General features: G+C 48.8%; 1 protein-coding gene across 5 annotated transcripts in view; it reads left to right on the top strand.

Moving 5' to 3' along the window:
* LOC144508631 (protein CBFA2T1-like) overlaps window positions 1-19,711 on the top strand; it is a 144,986-nt gene that overhangs the window by 58,032 nt on the left and 67,243 nt on the right. The window contains exon 1 of one of the 5 annotated variants that reach the window (XM_078236841.1): window positions 13,969-14,264. The exons of 2 other annotated variants lie outside the window; for them this stretch is intronic. The gene's annotated coding sequence lies outside the window, so the exon portion shown is untranslated. Of the gene's footprint in view, window positions 1-13,968; window positions 14,265-17,429; window positions 17,621-19,711 lie in introns of those variants that run through there. 2 more of the 5 variants (XM_078236843.1, XM_078236844.1) reach the window with 2 other exon arrangements.

Here is a 19,711-nt window from a genome sequence, read left to right as displayed (position 1 = left end):
ATGTCTTATGGTCTTATGGCTGTGAACGTCAGGTCCTCCAAAGCTCTGCTGTCCCTGTCTTAACTTGCAGAAAGTTCTATTCCCCCATCAGCCGTGTGCTCGCTGGCCTACACTGGCTCCCAGCCCATCAACATCTGAATTTCAAAATTCTCACCCTTGTTTTCAAAATCCCTCTATTGTCTCACCCATCCATGTGTCTGTAACCACCTCCAGCCACACAACCCTCAGAGATATCTGCACCGCTCTAATTCCGGCCTCTTGAGCATCTCCAATTTTAACTGCTCCACCATTGAATCCAGCATAGAATCTCTACAGTGCAGAATGAGACCATTCGGCCCATTGTGCCTGCACTGACTGCAATCCCATCCAGGCTCTATTCCCGCAACCCCACTAATTAGCCTGCTTATCCCCCTGACACTAAGAGGCAATTTCGCATGGCCAATGCACCTAACCCACACATCTTTGGGCTGCGGGAGGAAATCGGAGCACCCGGAGGAAACCCACGCAGACACGGGGAGAACGTGCAAACTCCACCCAGACAGTAACCCGGGGCCGGAATTGAACCCGGGTCCCTGATGCTGTGAGGCAGCGGTGCTAACCACTGTGCCACTGTGGCTCTGCTTTGAGTTGCCTCGGGCTGAAGCTCGAATACCCTCCAACACCCCCCATCCCCACCTCGCCATCCCTCTACCACACTTTGCTTGGGATGTGCCATGACATTGCAGGTGCTATTTAAAGGTAAGTTGTTAGGGTTGAAAGATTACACCGGTGGCAGTGTGGCCCTCCCTCAGTACTGGGAGTGTCACCTGAGATATTGTGCGCAAGTCAGCGCCTGCAACGTCATGTTGCTCACCACCATGGGATCTCCAGTGGTTAGACCACCTGGCAGCACTCGGTGCCAAATAGCCCTTTGGAGGAGGTACCGGAGAGTCCCCGGCGGGACTGGTCCGACCCAAGGCGGTGGGTTGCTTCAGGAGATGAGAGAGAATCATAGAATCCTGCAGTGCAAAAGGAGACCATTCGGCCCATCGAGTCTGCACTAACCACAATCCCACCCAGGCCCCAATCCCCATAACCTCATCCATCGACCCCAGCTAGTCCCCCTGACACCAGAGGGGCAATTTTAGCACGGCCAATCCACCTAACCCACACATCTTTGGAGTGCGGGAGGAAACCCACGCAGACACGGGGAGAACGTGCAAACTCCGCACAGACAGTGACCCGAGCTGGGAATCGAACCCGGGTCCCTGGCGCTGTGAGGCAGCAGCGCTAACCACTGTGCCGCACCGTGCTGAGAGGGGGGTTGGGGGGGGGGGGGGGGGGACATCAGGTGGAATATCTGGGCAGACCTGGCCATGGCAGAATGGAACTTTGTCTGATGTATGAATTTTATGGCAGTGGCTTTGAAATGAGGCCATCCCGATTGACGGAAGGTTGTGCTGCTGCGTTGACAGATTGACGGAAGGTTGTGCTGCTGTGTTGAATGTGATTGCAGCACAACAGATTGTGAGTGAGGATGTCCTGTTTTTGTTTAGGCGTTTCGCTGCTATTTGCATTTTGCAATGTAAAGTGTGGTCCTGTTTACCATCTGTCGCTCGCTCTGATGCCGGCTGCAGGGCTGCTCAGATATGTGCTATTTTCTCATTGTCACGCGTCCCCTTATTAATGCTGAATTTTGTCAGCAGTGTGGAACTGGAAAGGGGAAATGGGAGGATGGTGAGGAGAAGAGGTTAGTCGAGAGGGGGGGTGTTGTTCTTACTGGGGGAATGATATTACAGCAGTGATGTTGTAAATGCAATGTCCGGGAGCCTGTCGTTTGGGAAAACCATTTTTTTTACTTAACTAATTTTTTTTGTCATTCTTGAAATTTTTTTCACAACCTGATTTGTTGGGACAAAGTGGAGGCAATGAATAAATCTTTCCCAAAATGGTGTTTACGAACAGCAAGGATTGGACGTGTGTTTCTGTGTGTGTGTGTACATGATTAGGTGCATTGGCCGTGCTAAATTCTCCCTCAGTGTAACCGAACAGGTGCCAGAGTGTGGCGATTAGGGGATTTTCACAGTAACTTCATTGCAGTGTTAATGTAAGCCTACTTGTGACACTAATAAATGAACTCAAACTGCATGCACGAGTGAGTGTGTGTGCACATGCACAGGTTTGTGTATATAATATTTGTATATGTACATGATATTGGGGGTGTGTGCATACATATAGGTAATTTTTGGACGTGAGGAGAGATAGTGAAGCGAGTTTTACAGCGGCAAACTTGTGATGGTTAAAGGTTCTCCTGCCAGAGGAACAAGTTCCCAGCAGATCAGGAACAGGAAGCAAGGAGATCCCAGTAGGTCAGGAACAGGAGGAAAGGAGATCCCAGTAGATCAGGAGCAGGAGGAAAGGAGATCCCAGTAGGTCAGGAGCAGGAGGAAAGGAGATCCCAGTAGATCAGGAACTGGAGGAAAGGAGATCCCAGTAGGTCAGGAAGAGGAGGAAAGAAGATCCCAGTAGGCCAGGAACGGGAGGAAAGGAGATCCCAGTAGATCAGGAACAGAAGGAAAGGAGATCCCAGTAGATCAGGAAGAAGAGGAAAGGAGATCCCAGTAGATCAGGAACAGGAGAAAACAGGATCCCAGTAGGTCAGGAACAGGAGGAAAGGAGATCCCAGTAGATCAGGAACAGGAGAAAACAGGATCCCAGTAGGTCAGGAACAGGAGGAAAGGAGATCCCAGTAGGTCAGGAACAGGAGGAAAGGAGATCCCAGTAGACCAGGAACAGGATGAAGGGGGATCCCAGTAGATCAGGGACAGGAGGAAAGGAGATCCCAGTAGACCAGGAACAGGAGGAAACAGGATCCCAGTAGATCAGAAACAGGATGAAGGGGGATCCCAGTAGATCAGGGGCAGGAGGAAGGGGGGATCCCAGTAGATCGGGGGCAGGGAGAAGGGGGGGATCTCCAGGAGTAAGTCGGAATCAGAGAAGAGAAGAATGGAAGCTGCACCATGGGGCGGGGGGCAGGCTGTGGAAGGGGACAGTTGTTGGCCTGGCCAGGAGGAGGTGCTGTTTGTCGGACTGTTGCAAAGCTGCTTCAACCCCACTGACTTCCCTGGATGGAAATGTAGAGAGCAGAGTGAGATGCTGAAGAACAGGAGCATCTGTGCTGGTGTTCTGCTTCGGAACACCAGCCACTGGAGACTGGCTGCAGAGCAAAGCGGTAATGCATTGGGGAAGGCAGTTTCTGACAAGAGTGGCAGTGGAATTGATGTCTGAATATTTAACCTACAAGACCAACCTCGGACATTTGGTTTTTATTATGTGGAGATGATGAGATGGTGTTTCTGATTGATGTAAGTAACTAATGCATTCATCCGAAATTGCCCTTTTATTCTAGCCAGAGGTGCCAGCTGTTTTGTTTTCACTTGTAGCTAAAATAATGCAGGGGGATTTCAGCCAAAAACATGACACATTCCCTCCTAGTATCTCACCGCATCATTTCCGTACCATTGTTTAATTTATTATTAATAAGACATTCAAATAAATTGTGTGGCGCTGTGATAGAGTAGATGGGGAGTAATTATTTCCATTGGTAGGAGTGAACACAGATCTTAAATAACTGACAAAAAGGCCAAGGGGAGATGAAAAGATTTTATTGAGTTGTTGTGGAGTGGTACAGTGGTTAGCACTGCTGCCTCACAGCGCCAGGGACCCGGGTTCAATTCCCAGCTTGGGTCACTGTCTGTGCAGAGTCTGCACATTCTCCCCATGTCTGCGTGGGTTTCCTTCGGGTGCTCCGGTTTCCTCCCACAGTCTGAAAGACGTGCTGGTTGGGTGCATTGGCCATGCTAAATTCTCCCTCAGTGTACCCCGAACAGGCGCCGGAGTGTGGCGACTAGGGGATTTTCACAGTAACTTCATTGCAGTGTTAATGTAAGCCTCGCTTGTGACACTAATAAATAAACGTGTGATCTGGAAGGCGCTGTCTGAAAGGGCGGTGAAGCAAATTCAAGAGGAACTTCCGAGGAATTGATATAGGTGTGAAAAGATCCGGGGGGTGGACGTAACTGGATAGCTCGATGAAGAAGAGCAGACCGTGCCAGGAGGGCTGAATGGCCTCTTGTGTTGCATCAGTCTGTAATTCCATATTTTATCAGACGTGTCCTCAGTGACTTTGTCGATAACCAGTGGCGTGTAATCAACTTGTGAGGCTCAAGAGATTTTTCCCCTGCCTGTGTGGAGCCAGACAGCAATCGGGAAGCCAGGCCACCGTTGGCCCCAGTGTAGCTCAGCCACATAGAAGAAACACGGCTGGGATTCCTTCCCGGTCCCAATTATGATCCCTACCGATGAGGTTATGTGTGTAGGTGATGACAGAATTGAGCTTCGGGGTGATGCCTTCGCAGTTGCATAGTCTGCAAGCCCGGACGGTTCATGCATCGCACACCAGCCTGGGGTGAGCGTACAACAAACGCATTGGGAGCAGGAATAGGCCACTCGGCCCCTCAATCCTGCTCCACCATTCTATAAGATCATGGCTGATCTGATTGTAACCACAACCCCACATCCCTGCCTACCCCCAATAAACTTCCACCCCCTTGTTAATCAAGAATCTATCCAGCTCAACCTTAAAAATATCCAAAGACTCTGTCTTTTGGAAAAGAAAGTTCCAGAGACTCAAGACCCTCTGAGAGAAAAAAACATCTCCTCATCTCTGTCTTAAATGAATGACCGCTGATGTTTAAACTATGACCCCTGGTCCATGATTCTCCCACAAGAGGGAACATGAGGGTCGGAGGGCAGTTGACACAGGCAGAACCAACGGAAATTTGGATGTTCGCTGCTGATACACTTCAATCCCATACATGCCTCAAGATTTATCTTATTGCTAAAAATGATAATCCAAATTCCCCAGAGTTCAAAACAGACTTAAGCCCTTGATATATGAGGAGAGGTTGAGGACCCTCGATGGAGTTTAGAAGGATGAGGGGGGAATCTCATTGAAACTTAGAGAATACTGAAAGGCCTGGATAGAGTGGACGTGGGGAAGATGTTTCCATTAGTAGGAGAGACTAGGATCCGAGGACACAACCTCAGGCTAAAGGGACGACCCTTTAGAACCGAGATGAGGAGGAATTTCTTCAGCCAGAGGGTGGTGAATCTGTGGAACTCATTGCCACAGAGGGCTGTGGAGGCCAGGTCATTGAGTGTCTTTAAGAGAGAGATAGATAGGTTCTTGATCAATAAGGGGATCGGGGGTTACAGGGAAAAGGTAGGAGGGTGGGGATGAGAATCACGTCAGCTATGATTGAATGGCGGAGCAGACTCGAAGGGTTGAATGGCCTAATTCTGCTCCTATATCTTATGGTCTTATAGGTGGACAATGTTTTTCTATTTTTGCTTCCAAAGTTTCCTTGTGCAGTGGCCAGTGAAAATTGCCTGCTTGATGTTGTACGCTGTTACCATGGTTCCTCTGTGTTCTCTGCCCAGGTAATCATGGTAAAATATGATCTCACTGAAGGAGAGATGAGGAGAGATTGAGTTGCCCGGGCCTGTATTCCCTAGAGATGAGATTAGATCTCATTGAAATATATAAAATTCTTGAAAGGGCTGGATGGGGAAATATTTTCCCTTCGCTGGAGTGCCCAGAACTAGAGATTACGCTCCTCGGATACAGGGTTGGCTATTTTGGACTTGAGCGAGAAGAAATTTCTTTACTCAGAGGGTTACAAATTTTTGGGATTCTCTATCTCTCGGGACTGTGGGTGTTCAGTCATTGAGTATATTCAAGACTGAGAATCAACAGATTCCTGGCCACTTAGGGAATCAAAGTTTACATATTTGTTAGTGTCACAAGTAGGCTTACATGGTCGAGAGCTTCGAGTTTCTAGGTGTCCAGATCACCAACAACCTGTCCTGGTCCCACCACGCTGACGCTATAGTTAAGAAAGCCCACCAACGCCTCTACTTTCTCAGAAGACTGAGGAAACTTGGCATGTTAGGTACGACTCTCACCAACTTTTACAGGTGCACCATGGAAAGCATTCTTCCTGATTGTATCACAGCTTGGAAGATCAGCCATGAACTTACTCAATGGTGGAGTAGGTGCAAGGGGCCCAATGCTGTCCTACTTCTTATATTCTTTTAAAAGAATTAAAGATTAATTCGCCTCAAAACTGCATGCAGTGCAAATAGTGGAGCTAAACTTTAATAAAAAAGACAGGATGAGACGAACACATGTGAGGTGACTCAAAACACAAGTAACAAGCTGGGAAATGAGGTTGTGGCACTGTTGGCGTTGTGGCACCTGTTCGGGTACACCGAGGGAGAATTTAGCACGGCCAATGCACCTAACCAGCAAGTCTTTCGGACCGTGGGAGGAAACTGGAGCACCCAAAGGAAACCCAAGCAAATACGGGGAGAACGCGCAAACTCCACATAGACACAGTACACCGAGGGAGAATTTAGCATAGCCAATGCACCTAACCAGCACATCTTTCGGACTGTGGGAGGAAACCGGAGCACCCGGAGGAAACTCACGCAGACACGGGGAGAACATGCAGACGCCACACAGACAGTGACCCAAGCCGGGAATCGAACCCGGGTCCTTGGCGCTGTGAGGCAGCAGTGCGAACCACTGTGCCACTGCCTTGCATCATGGCCAGCAAGAATAGAGAATTTGGCACTCGGCCAAATCGCCGTTCACAGCAGCGGGACTGGATAATTCCAGCCACGGGCGAGGTTGGAGAATTCTGGCCGTAAAGTTCAAAACGAGTATGCTTTTCATTCGAAGTACTGACCGGATCTCTACCTTCATTTCCAGTGTGTCAACTGACTGGAGGAAATTAGCCTCATGGTAAAGAATAAGATTCTGGTTGATTTGTTTGTGCGAATGAGTTCATCAGAGACAATAAAACTGAGCAGCTGCCCACACCTGTGCCAAAATATTTTGCTGCATCACCTCGGGAAGAATGTAGTCTATATGTTTAATTCCAACCCACGTGTCTTGTTTCCTTATCCTGAAGGCACAATATCTGGTTGAGCTGTCCTGAGAGAAGTGGAGGATGAGAAGGTCTGCTAGCTCCCTGTCCAGCGCGCTATGTCTTCCATCTTAGCACTCAACCTGAATGTCCTGATGATGTTTGTCCCTAGCAACCATCCAGACTCTCATTTTTGGACGTAGTATTTGAGTAATTCTGCTCATGATGTCCGTTAAGTGAGATAGAACTGATAACTTCAAACCCTAGGTCCCAAAGCCCTCTATAACACTGCAGTTGCCCACACCTCAGGTCAGAGTCTGTTGCAGACTCAATTGGAAGAGATTCATTGCTATCGGAATTCAACAACTCTGTTATTATTGTATCGTGTGGCCCCCAGACTGATAGAAGGTGAACAAGATGCGCTTTGGTTTATTTCCTTGTCCACCAGTTCCTATGAACTAAAGTTTAAGTTTAAAGTTTAGTGTCACAAGTAGGCTTACATTAACACTACAATGAAGCTACTGTGAAAATCCCCTAGTCGCCACACTCTGGCGCCTGTTCGGGTTCACTGAGGGAGAATTTAGCACGGCCAATGCATCTAACCAGCACGTCTTTTGGACTGTGGGTGGAAACCGGAGCACCCGGAGGAAACCCACGCAGACACGGGGAGAACATGCAGACTCCACACAGACAGTGACCCAAGCCGGGAATTGAACCCGGGTCCCTGGCACTGTGAGGCAGCAGTGCTAACCACCCTGCCACCCATTATGTGCACGTTCATTTGTATATAAGCTCACCAACTATCCTGAACTCTTGGAGCAAACAAATTCTCTCCTTTACAGCTGTCTTTGTCTTATTGTTCACTCGTGTAAGTCCCCCCCCGCAACCCTTCCTGAAGCTCAGTCTAGGGAAACGCAAGGACCAAGTGTTATCATCACTGAAAAAAATCTAGGATCAGTCTGTTTCATCGGCACCCTCTGGTAACATGTCCACATGGCTAATTTTCATGTGTGATGGAGAGTGACTATCACAGGGGACTATATCCCATTCATGTCCAATCCTGCTCTCACCTGCTGTATGCACAGGCATTTTCCAACAGTGTAATGTTTTCTCTACCCTCTCCCAGGGGTACCTGGCACTGACAGCATCACGCAGTCTCGGAATGACACCAATTGAAGATCTCTTGAGAATCGAGGTGAAAGAAAGATAGATGGATCTGCAAAATCCTCCGGGGTTTTCTCTCTCTCTTTCTCCTACTCTCCCTCTCTCACTCTCTCATTCTCACATTGTACTTTGCCGAGCCTTCGTTTGTTCCATTGCCTGCAGCCATGGCGACGTCACACACTGGAAGCCACATCCACAGCATGCAGTTGCAATGTTAACATCCCTCTGGCATTGTTCCCAGGAACAGACACTGAACTGGGCGAAGAGCCAAATGGCATCCTCCACAGTGACTGAGGGTTTCTCCTCGCTATGTTGAAAGCAGAGCTAATTATAGGGTTAATTACTACACTGAAGCAGGATCCGATACACAAACGGGACGGGGTGGAGGGGGGAGTGGGGATGGGGGTCTCCAAAACAACAACAGCAACATATTTATATACAGCGTCTTCAGTGTACGACAAAGGGTTGTGAACGTAGCCCAGTCCATCACGCCAACCAGCCTCCCATCCATTGACTCCTTCTACACTTCCCGCTGCCTCGGAAAAGCAGCCAGCATAATCAAGGACCCCGGACACATTCTCTCTTCCACCTTCTTCCGTCGGGGAAAAAATACAAAAGTACAGTATGCTTTGTCTGTATAGCGCGCAAGAAACAATACTTTTCACTGTGTCCCAATACATGTGACAATAATAAAGCAAATCAAATCAGATCAGGTCACATACTAACTGACTCAAGAACAGCTTCTTCCCTGCTGCCATCAGACATTTGAATGGACCTACCTCATATTAAGTTGATCTTGCTCTACACCCTAGCTATGAATGTAACACCGCATTCTGCACTCTCTCCTTTCCTTCTCTATGAACGGTATGCTTTGTCTGTATAGTGTGCAAGAAACAATACTTTTCACTGTATACTAATACATGTGACAATAATAAATTAGTGAGGGATGGGAGGCTTAGGGGGGATTTGAGGAAAACCTTTTTTACCCAGAGGGTGGTGACGGTCTGGAATGCGCTGCCTGGGAGGGTGGTGGAGGCGGGATGCCTCACATCCTTTAAAAATACCTGGATGAGTACTTAGCACGCCATAACATTCAAGGCTATGGGCCAAGTGCTGGCAAATGGGATTAGGTGGGCAGGTCAGGGCCTTTCATGGGTCGGTGCTGACTCGATGGGCCAAAGGGCCTCTTCTGCACTGTATTATTCTGTGATTCTGTAAATCAGATCAAATTAATAAAACATCGCGAGGTGCTTCACGGGAGAATTTTTCATATTGTTTGATGAGAGGTGAGTGTCGCTGGCTGGGCCAGCGGTTGTTGCTCTTGTCATCCCTAATTGTCCCTGAGAAGATGGCGGTGAGCAAACAAAATCTGACACTGGGCCGCACAAGGAGATAGGAGGAGGGTGAGCGACCAAAGGCTTGGCTGAAGAGGGTGAGGTTTCACAGAGTGCCTGAAAGGCAGAAGGTTAGGGAGGGAATTCCAAGGCCACAGAAGGCATTGCCAGCGAATGTTGGGAAATCAGTGCTGCCCAGGAGGAGAGAATGAGGGGAGTGCAGAGGATTGTGGGACTGGAGGTAACCACAGGGATGGGAGGGGAAGAGGCTATGGAGAAACTTGAAAACAAGGATGGGAATTTTGGGATCAGGTGGTTGCTCAGTTGGGTGCCGGTGTATGTCAGCGAGCGCAGGGGTGATAGGGAAACAGAACTTGGTGCAAATCGGAACACAGGTCTGGGTGACAGACATGAAAATAGAGAGCACGGAAATAAATAAAGTCGTATTGGAATGGTGTTATTGGCAGCCTCGGCACACCCCAAAATGTTTCCCAGCCAAACATCCCGTTTATGTATCGGATTCTCCTTCAGTGCTGTAATTTACTGAGGTGTAGCCACTGTTGCAATCTGGGAAACAAGGCAGCCAGTGACCGCACAGCAAGGCACTCTACTAAACAAAAATCTACCAATCAATGTTTTGGTTTTTATTTATCATTTGACCCCAACAACAATGTTTTGAAGGAGGGAGTTACGGATTTCCTGTGAAGATGAGTTTCCTGACATCACCTCTAAATGACCGAGCTCCAGTTTTGGGGTTATCTCCTCCTCACTGTTCGAGCAGAGAAGTCAGGTCGAAAGGAACAAGAGCCGGCCGTTTAACCCCTTCAGCTCGTTCAGTCACCAATCAGACGATGGCAGTTCTGCAATCTCTAGATACCTGCCGTTGGCAAATTTCCTAAATACCATTCCAATTCTCTTCCCACACCTAGCGGCGCGCTCAGGGAGACTTTCATCTGTTTCCATAGCTGGCAATTCCCAGAACATGTCACTAGTCTGTCATCAGGGGCTTGTAGCTTGGGGGGGGGGGGGGGGTGGGGGGGGGGGTGGGAGCACCACTCCGCATCAAGCTTGGCTGACCAGGAGTCTCTCCCGCTCTTACTGCCAGCCATTGACGTGTTTGGAAGGGTTTTGTAGGTTGGCATTCAACCAATGGTTAGCACTGCTGCCTCACAGCTCTAAGGACCCGGGTTCGATTCCCGGCTTGGGTCACTGTCTGTGTGGAGTTTGCACATTCTCCCCATGTCTGCGTGGGTTTCCTCCGGGTGCTCCAGTTTCCTCCCACAGTCCAAAGATGTGCGGGTTAGGTGGATTGGACATGCTAATTTAACCCTTGGGAAACATTTTGGGGTGTGCCGAGGCTGTCAATAACACCATTCCAATATGACTTTATTTATTTCCGTGCTTTCTATTTTCATGTCTGTCACCCAGACCTGTGTTCTGATTTGCACCAAGTTCTGTGATAGGTTAGAGGGATTAGCAGGGTAGTTAAGCAGGGATAGGACCTGGGTGGGATTGTGGTCGGTGCAGACTCGATGGGCCGAATGGCCTCCTACTGCACTGTAGGGATCCTATTTTTGACCGCGTTATGAACATACCTTCCTTGGCCATCAAGTCTTGGGGCGAGACTCGGAAATTTCTGTCTCAGAGGCAGGGACTCTAACCCACTGCGCCACAGGACCTCATATCCTTAATACCTAATGTTCATAGAAAGCTATCAAACTCCTTTTAAAATTAGTTCCCCATCTATTTTTTTTACTTACCCTTTTCAGCAATTTAAATTTCCTGAGCAGGTTCTGTTGGTCTACTGTCTGTTGGGTTCTTATGTTGTGATTGACTCTCACACGGAAACAAGGATACTGTGTGAGGAGACAGATGTGTGATTTACGTCAAATGTAGCCCAGCAGTGATGATGCTGGGTTTGGAGCTTTTGACCTGTTGACTGAGAGCATTAGCACCTGGGATGAGTCACCGATGTGTGTTGGACATCTTCCCTCTGAGTGCATCATGGCCAGACTGTGCCTGGTGATCTGTCAGAAGGAGAAATCTCTCTATCAAGTACGGGAGCCAGAGGAGAGGCAGTGATAATTGAGAGGACTCTCGCTCCGCAAGAGTGTCATGGGATCCTTCACACCTCTTCTGAAAACTAGCACCTGTCCTTTGGCAGGCTGGCACTGCAGTGTAATATTGAGGGAATGCGACACTGTCAGATGTGCCACTTATTGATTGAGATATAGATACTCCACCTACTTCACAGGTGACTGTGAAGTCGACCATGGTGTTATTTGAGGAGAGTTCTTACTGGTATCCGGGCCAATATTAATCCCTCAACCAACGTCAGTAAAGGACTATATTTGGTTATTATCAGACTGCGGTTTGTGGGAGCCTGCTATGCACAAATTGGCTGCTCCATTTCCTTTGGGCGGCACGGCGGCACAGTGGTTAGCACTGCTGCCTCACAGCACCAGGGACCCGGGTTCGATTCCCAGCTTGGGTCACTGTCTGTGCGGAGTTTGCACATTCTCCCCGTGTCTGTGTGGGTTTCCTCTGGGTGCTCCGGTTTCCTCCCACAGCTCAAAGATGTGCGGGTTAGGGTGGATTGGCCATGTTAAATTGCCCCTTAGTGTCAGGGGGACTAGCTAGGGTAAATGCATGGGGTTATGAGGATAGGGCCTGGGTGGGATTGTGGTCAGTGCAGACTCGATGGGCTGAATGGCCTCCTTCTGCACCGTGGGATTCTATAATTCTATAATTACAGCAGTGATTAGGTTCGAAGGTGCTTCATTGGCCGTGAAGCACTTTGGGATCCGTTGTGAGGGCAGTTTGAAAGTATTTCACTGGCCAGAAGGGGCCAGCAGTTGTGAAAGGTCCTCTCTACCAATGCAAGTCTTCTTTTCCATCAACCTAGATTCTGGGTCCAAGTAGATGGAGTGGGGTTTGACCCCATGACCTCCTGACTCAAGGGTTCGAGTTTGGGCAGCTGAGGACAGCTGACGCTTAGTTGTGGGAGTGGGGGAGGGGGGGGCGGTGGTGGGGAGAAATGCCCAGGGTGGTGATGAGGAAAATCTGGGCTGGGCAGTCTAAAAGAAATGACATTGTCTCCAAGTTGCCCGTGTGCGCTGGATGTGGTTTTACCGTCGAGATGCTAACAGCGGGCATTGAATGTGGAAATATTCTGGCTGGACGTTTGGAAATTTGTTCCGCTGGTACAGTTTTGTAAATCGCTGAGAAGAAAACAAGTTCTGCCTTGAAGAATTGACCACTGGGGCGGTACTGCTGATAAGTGCGTTGTTTTTTTTTCAGTTTTGGATGGGGCCCAGACTGGCGGACTGGAAGTCTGCTGTCACTGCCCTCTCACACCTTCCAATAAGTGAAATCAGTTTTAAGGAGATTGAAAGCCTATTGCCCATGGAAGTGTGTTGACGGCATGGATTAGCCCAATATTTACCATTTAGATTGTCTATCCGGCTCAGAGAGACCTTAGCTGATGTGGGAAGGGTAAATGTCCCATCGCATTTCTGATGCGTGGTTGGGGCATAGAATCATAGAATCTCTACAGTGCAGGAGGAGGCCATTCGGCCCACCGAGTCTGCACCGACCACAATCCCAATCGAATCTGCATCGACCACAATCCCACCCAGCCCTATTCCCGTAATCCCGCATATTTACCCTGTTAATCCCCTGTCAATTTAGCATGGCCAACCAACAGTGCAATGGTTTATTCATTATTGTCACGAGTAGGCTTACATTTACGCTGCAATGAAGTTCCTGTGAAAATCCCCCAGTTGCCACACTCCGGCGCCTGTTCGGGTACACTGAGGGAGAATTTAGCGTGGCCAATGTACCCTAACCAGCACGTCTTTCAGACTGTGGGAGGAAACCGGAGCACCCGGAGGAAACCCACGCAGACACGGGGGAGAACGTGCAGACTCCGCACAGCCAGCGAACCAAGCCGGGAATCGAATTCGGGTCCGTGGTGCTGTGAGGCAGCAGTGCAGTGCTAACTACTGTGCCACCCCGATGGAAACCTTTCCCTGCTGTGACCTTTTAGTGGGAGCAGACTCCATTCAGCTTAAGTAAGAACACTCAGGTGATTGACGCAAACGGCTTTTGCCCTTTCTTTTCATTTCCTGCCGCCGCTTTCCTTCTCCGCTTTTTAAGAAGAAAAATTAAAAACCTCTTCATACAAACAGAGCTCATTATGCAAAGAAACTGTTCATTGACTGAAGCTTGCTCGTTTGAAATAATCTTAGCAGTTTGGGTAATTGAAATATAAAAGAATTAGCAACACTAATTTCATGGGCACAATGCCAACAGTGACATCTGCAGTCATTCCTGTCATCTTCCACCAACAACCACCTCCCCCCGCCCCCCCCTCCCCCTCCTCCCCCAACCCCCACCCCTTCCCTCAGACCTTCCCCTTCGTATTAAAAGGCAAACATTTTTACAGTCGGAACTGTTGGCTCGGATTTAACCGGAACATGAAAGCTGTGACGAATCTGTCAGGCAGCCTTTATCGGGCACAGGCTCTCTTACCCCTGCCCTGCCCGCCCGCCCAGGGGCAGCTTTGACAGCTGTGCGCGCGAGAGCTGGTCGGTTGGCCAAGGTGAAGGTCGCTGCAGCTCGGGGACAGTTTGGACGCAAGAGAAACCTTCAGGGAGGGAGAGAGAGCGAGCGAGGGCGAGAGAGAGAGAGAGAGAGTGTGCAAACTGTGTGAAAAAAGGGAACAGGCTGAACACGTGAGACAAGCGAGAATTGAAAGCTGTCTGACTCGTCTATTGACAACACAAACATTCTGGTGAGCCACCTGGACTTCATTTTGTATTGCACAAAAAAAAAAGACATTGAAGCTTTAACCCTCGAGTCTCCTCGAGGATTTGGGAACCCTCTTTTCCCCCTGGCCCTACTCTTTGTGATTTATTGCTCTTGGTCCTGCTGTATTGTGCCGTTATGCACTATGGGGGGGGTCAGCGTGTCAGCAACGACAGGTTGCATTGATATAGCGCCTTTAGTGTTGTAAAATGTCCCAAGGCACTTTTGATACCCAGCCACAAAAGGAGGTAAAGGACAGGTGGCCAAAAACTCGGTCAAAGACATAGGTTATAATGTCTTGAAGGAGGAGAGTGAGGTAGGGATGCGGAGAGATTTAGGGAGGGAATTCCATCTCCTATTAACCCATTTTAAAAATCGGAACTATATTTATTTCCTTCTTGAAACGATTCAATGATTCAGACTCCCCCGCGCTATGGGGGCAGCGAGTTCCACAAATTCACCACCTTCTGCGAGAAGTCGTTCTCCCTCATCTCAGTTTTAAATCTACCGCCTCTCATAGAATCCCTACAGTGCAGAAGGAAACCATTCGGCCCATCGAGTCTGCACCGACTACAGTCCCAACCAGGCCCTATCCCCGTAACCCCATGCATTTACCTTAGCTAGTCCCCCTGACAGTAAGGGGCAATTTTAGCATGGCCAATCCACCTAACCCGCACATCTTTGGATTGTGGGAGGAAACCGGAGCACCCGGAGGAAACCCACGCAGACACGGGGAGAATGTGCAAACTCCACACAGACAGTGGTCCAACCCGGGATTGAAACCTGGTCCCTGGCGCTGTGAGGCAGCAGAGCTAACCACTGTGCCACCCTCAACCGATACCTGTGACTTCCTGTTCTAGGTTGCCCCGCAGGGGGAAACCTTTGGTCTACGTTTACTTTATCAATCAACTGATGGAGGGATTAAGATCGGGGATGACTGGGAGTACAAAATTGAAGGTGTGCAGAGATCTCAGACGGTTCTAGGATTTGATTTGACTTGATTTGATTTGATTTATTATTGCCACATGTATTAACATACAGTGAAAAGTATTGTTTCTTACGCGCTATACAGACAAAGCATACTGTTCATAGAGAAGGAAAGGAAAGATGTTACAGTCATAGCTAGGGCGTAGAGAAAGATCAACTTAATGCAAGGTAGGTCCATTCAAAAGTCTGACGGCAGCAAGGAAGAAGCTGTTCTTGAGTCGGTTGGTACGTGACCTCAGACTTTTGTATCTTTTTCCCGACGGAAGAGAGAATGTCCAGGGTGCGTGGGGTCCTTAATTATGCTGGCTGCTTTGCCGAGGCAGCGGGAAGTGTAGACAGAGTCAAAGGATGGGAGGCTGGTTTGCGTGATGGATTGGGCTACATTCACGACCTTTTGTAGTTTCTTGCGGTCTTGGGCAGAGCAGGAGCCATACCAAGCTGTGATACAACCAGAAAGAATGCTTTCTATGGTGCTTTCTATGGACTGGAGAAGGGTATTCAGATAGGGAGGGGTGTAAAGCTCTCTGTACCAGTATGATTTTTCAATGTCCCACGGGACAACCACCTGATGCCACTCTGAGCCAGCTGCCTGGACAGCGATGGGTTCAGGACCGCCAGCTGCTGATTGCCTTGGGTTTTTTTTTGTAAATCAGAACATTTCTGTGAAGCATTTAGCATTTTTCCTGTGTCCATATAATGCATTGAGACAGTGTGTTCATGACACTGTTTTACAAATGATTAATTTCCATCACATGTGGCTGCAGGTGAACTGTGAATATTAACCTGAGTTATTACAAATCTTTCAGAAATTGTCCATAACCCTCTGCTTCCTGGAATTAACATTTAATTTCATGCATTTCCATCAACATTTCCCATTCAATTTTTCCATGTCAACCGTCACATGTAGTTGCACGCTCTGGTCAATAGGGGGTCTCTGTGGCATCAATCTCCTCAATTCTTTTTAGCAACTCTCTTATGTTCCTAAAAAGAATTATATTCATCAACTGGCGATGGGCAACATCACATTTATTTATGTATTTAAACTGCAACAGGTACAAGAGATTAGTAACTAAGTGAAAATAAGCGTGCCTCATTCTTTGAGGCAGCACGGTGGCACAGTGGTTAGCACTGCTACCTCACAGCGCCAGGGACCCAGGTTCGATTCCCGGCCTGGGTCATTGTCTGTGGGGAGTCTGCATGTTCTCCCCATGTCTGCGTGGATTTCCTCCGGATGCTCCGGTTTCATCCCATAGTCCAAAGATATGCAGGTTAGGTGTGTTGACCATGTTAAATTGCCCCTTATTGTCCAAATATGTGCAGTTTAGGTGGATTGGCCATACTGAATTGCCCCTTAGTGCCCAAAGATGCGTGGATGAGCCAGGGTAAATGTGGGGGGTTATGAGAATAGGGTGGGGGAGAGGGTGTAGGTAAGATACACTGGCAGGGAGTCAGTGCAGTCTCGATGGGCCGAATGGCCTCTTCTGCACTGTACTGATCCTATGCTTCTATTCTATGATCATGGATAACTATTATACTCCAGAGAGGAGGACTACCCCAGTTAGCATTACGCAAGTATAACTCTTATACAAATTTCTTTCGAGGGTACACTATTCATGTAATGAGGCCGATAATAAAAAAACCTACAAAACCTATGACTTTATAAATAGAGGACAAAAGCTGTGTGAAAAGCTTCATAAATCAATGGTTAGGTCCCAGCTGGTGTCTAATTCCGGGCACCAGACTTTAGGAAGAATGTCAAGGCCTTTGGTGCGGCTGCAAAGGAGTTTTACCAAAATGGCACCGGCAACGAGGGACCTCCGTTACGTAGAGAGACTGGAGAAGCTGGAATTGTTCTCCTCAAGAGAGGCAGAAAGTTAAGGACGAGATTTCATTCAAATTTTTGGAGGTAATTTGAGAAGGTGTGTAAGGAATAGCAGGAGGGTTGAGGAGTTTTAAAGTTTAAGGGGTTTTCAAGTTTATTTATTAGTCGCAAGTAGGCTCACATTCACATTGTAATGAAGTTACTGTGTAAATCCCCTAGTCGCCACACTCCGGCGCCTGTTCGGGTACACTGAGGGAGAATTTAGCACGGCCAATGCACCCTAACCAGCACGTCTTTGGACTGTGGGAGGAAACCGGAGCACCCGGAGGAAACCCACGCAGACACAGAGAGAAGGTGCAGACTCCACACAGACAGTCACCCAAGCCGGGAATTGAACCGAGCCGGCAGAAGTATTTGAGGTACTAAATTAGTATTTTGCACCTGTGAGGCAGCAGCGCTAACCACCGTGCCAATATAGATATATGATGATTGGGAAAAAAAGCCAAGAGGAAATTCGACCTTCTCTCTATAAAGTGAGTTGTGAACTGGAATGCATTGCCAGATTGGAAGTAGAGACTTTGAAAAGTAAATTCTACACGTGCTTAAAATAATTTTTTGTGGCACGGTAGCACAGTGGTTAGCACTGCTGCCTCACAGCTCCAGAGACCCGGGATCGATTCCTGGCCTGGGTGACTATCTGTGTGGAGTCTGCACGTTCTCCCCTTGTCTGCGTGGGTTTCCTCCGGGTGCTCCGGTTTCTTCCCACAGTCCAAAAGATACGCGGGTTAGAGGTATTGGCCGTGCTAAATTGTCCCTCAGTGTCCCGGGATGTGTAGGCTAGAGGGATTAGCGGGGTAAATACGTGGGGTTACGGGGATAGGGCCTAGGTGGGATTCTTATCGGTGCAGACTCGATGGGCTGAATGGCCTCCTTCTGTACTGTAGGGATTCTATGATTCTATTCTATTTTTAACTGTGGAGAAAGAGCAGAAGGCTCGTGGGTTTTGACACAACAGCTCATTCAGAGAGCCAGCACAGGTAAGATGGGCCCAATAGTCACTCCCTACATGGGGCTGGTCTGTGCTGAGTTTTCTCATTCGGATTAACTCCAGTGGCTAATTCCAGGCGCTGTGAATGGGATGTAAAAGGAGGGCTCACCGTCTGTGTTCTTGCATGGAGAATCAGCACTCGAGCAAGATACTGAATTTCAGTGTGGGACTGCACCACAGCAGGGGGGGGGCGTCTCCTTCAGCGGGGACCAGAGTGAGGAAGAAAGTAGATTGGTAGGGTTGTGGAGGGGGCACGTTGTGTAGTGTCTGCCCGAGTGCTTCCCAGTCCTCTCGCTACGACTCCCTCCCCCACCCCCAGCCTCTTCATCTCAGCCCCAGATGTTCATTAATCTTCATCTGAACAGCTGGGTGGAAATTCCTTTGTTGGCATTGCAGCTCACCGTTCAGTTAGTTTTGTTGGATGTGTTTTGAGAGGGAAGAGGCTTTTAGGTTTGGATGTGTGATGTCCCCTCCTGTCACCCTCACCGTACAGACATCACACACGGAGGAGTCGCCATGAAGGATCGAAAAGTGAAAGGGAGATTGGATGAGGTTTTATTCCAGATGAAAAGATCTCCATGCAGTGCCTTGAATATCTCAATAGTCGTTCTTGGAAAATGTCAACTTTTCCTACTTTAGCACCAAGCGCGCTAAACTCAGCCACATCGGCAGGTAAAGCTTTTTCTAGCCCACACCAAATCTCAGCAGAGCATCAGGGCGGCGCGGTAGCACAGTGGTTAGCACTGCTGCCTCACAGCGTCAGGGACCCGGGTTCAATCCCGGCCTCAATTCGCTGTCTTTGTGGAGTTTGCACGTTCTCCCCGTGTCTGCGTGGGTTTCCTCCCACAATCCAATGATGTGCGGGTTAGGTTGATTGGGTATGCTAAATTGCCCCTTAGTGTCAGGGGGATTCACGAATAAATATGTGGGGTTATGGGGATAGGACCTGGGTGGGATTGTGGTCTGTGCAGACTCAATGGGTTGAATGGCCTCCTTCTGCACTGTAGGATTCTATGGCCACTGGCCACACCTTGAAGATCTTTGAGTGAACACCGCCCTGGTGCACCAGCTCTCACTTCCTCCCCTTCCCTCCGCCATTATGACCAATCGATTTTCCTCCCCGGTCAAACTCTATGACCGCCACTGCACAATAGGATGATAGCAGCAGGTTGCAAGTGGACACCATCATCTCCATTCACACACCATCCCCCAATGGGATATGTACCAACTGTGCCTTTCTGTTCGCTGGATCAAAATCTTGGAAGTCGCTACCCAACAGCAACACGTGTACACGACTTACATGGTGTACGTGTAGGCGTACCACACGGACTTCAGCAGTCCAAGATGTCCCTACCTCCTTCTCAAGGGGTCGCCAAGGACTGGCGATGTAAGTTAGGCTTGCCAGTGACGCTCACATCCCGAAGATTAATGGGTCAAAACTCATGGGTGCAGACTCGATGGGCTGAAGAGCCCTATCTGCATTGTATGGGTGGGATTTTCCAGCCGTGCTCGCCCCAAAACTGGAAAACCCCCCCCCCCCCCCCCCCAGCCCCATCCCTACTACAATTCCCCTGGT

The sequence above is a fragment of the Mustelus asterias genome, chromosome 20, assembly GCF_964213995.1.
Source record: "Mustelus asterias chromosome 20, sMusAst1.hap1.1, whole genome shotgun sequence".
In the NCBI taxonomy this organism is placed as follows: domain Eukaryota; kingdom Metazoa; phylum Chordata; class Chondrichthyes; order Carcharhiniformes; family Triakidae; genus Mustelus; species Mustelus asterias.
Note: the sequence above shows the minus strand (reverse complement) of the source record. Positions and strands in the feature narration are given on the sequence as shown.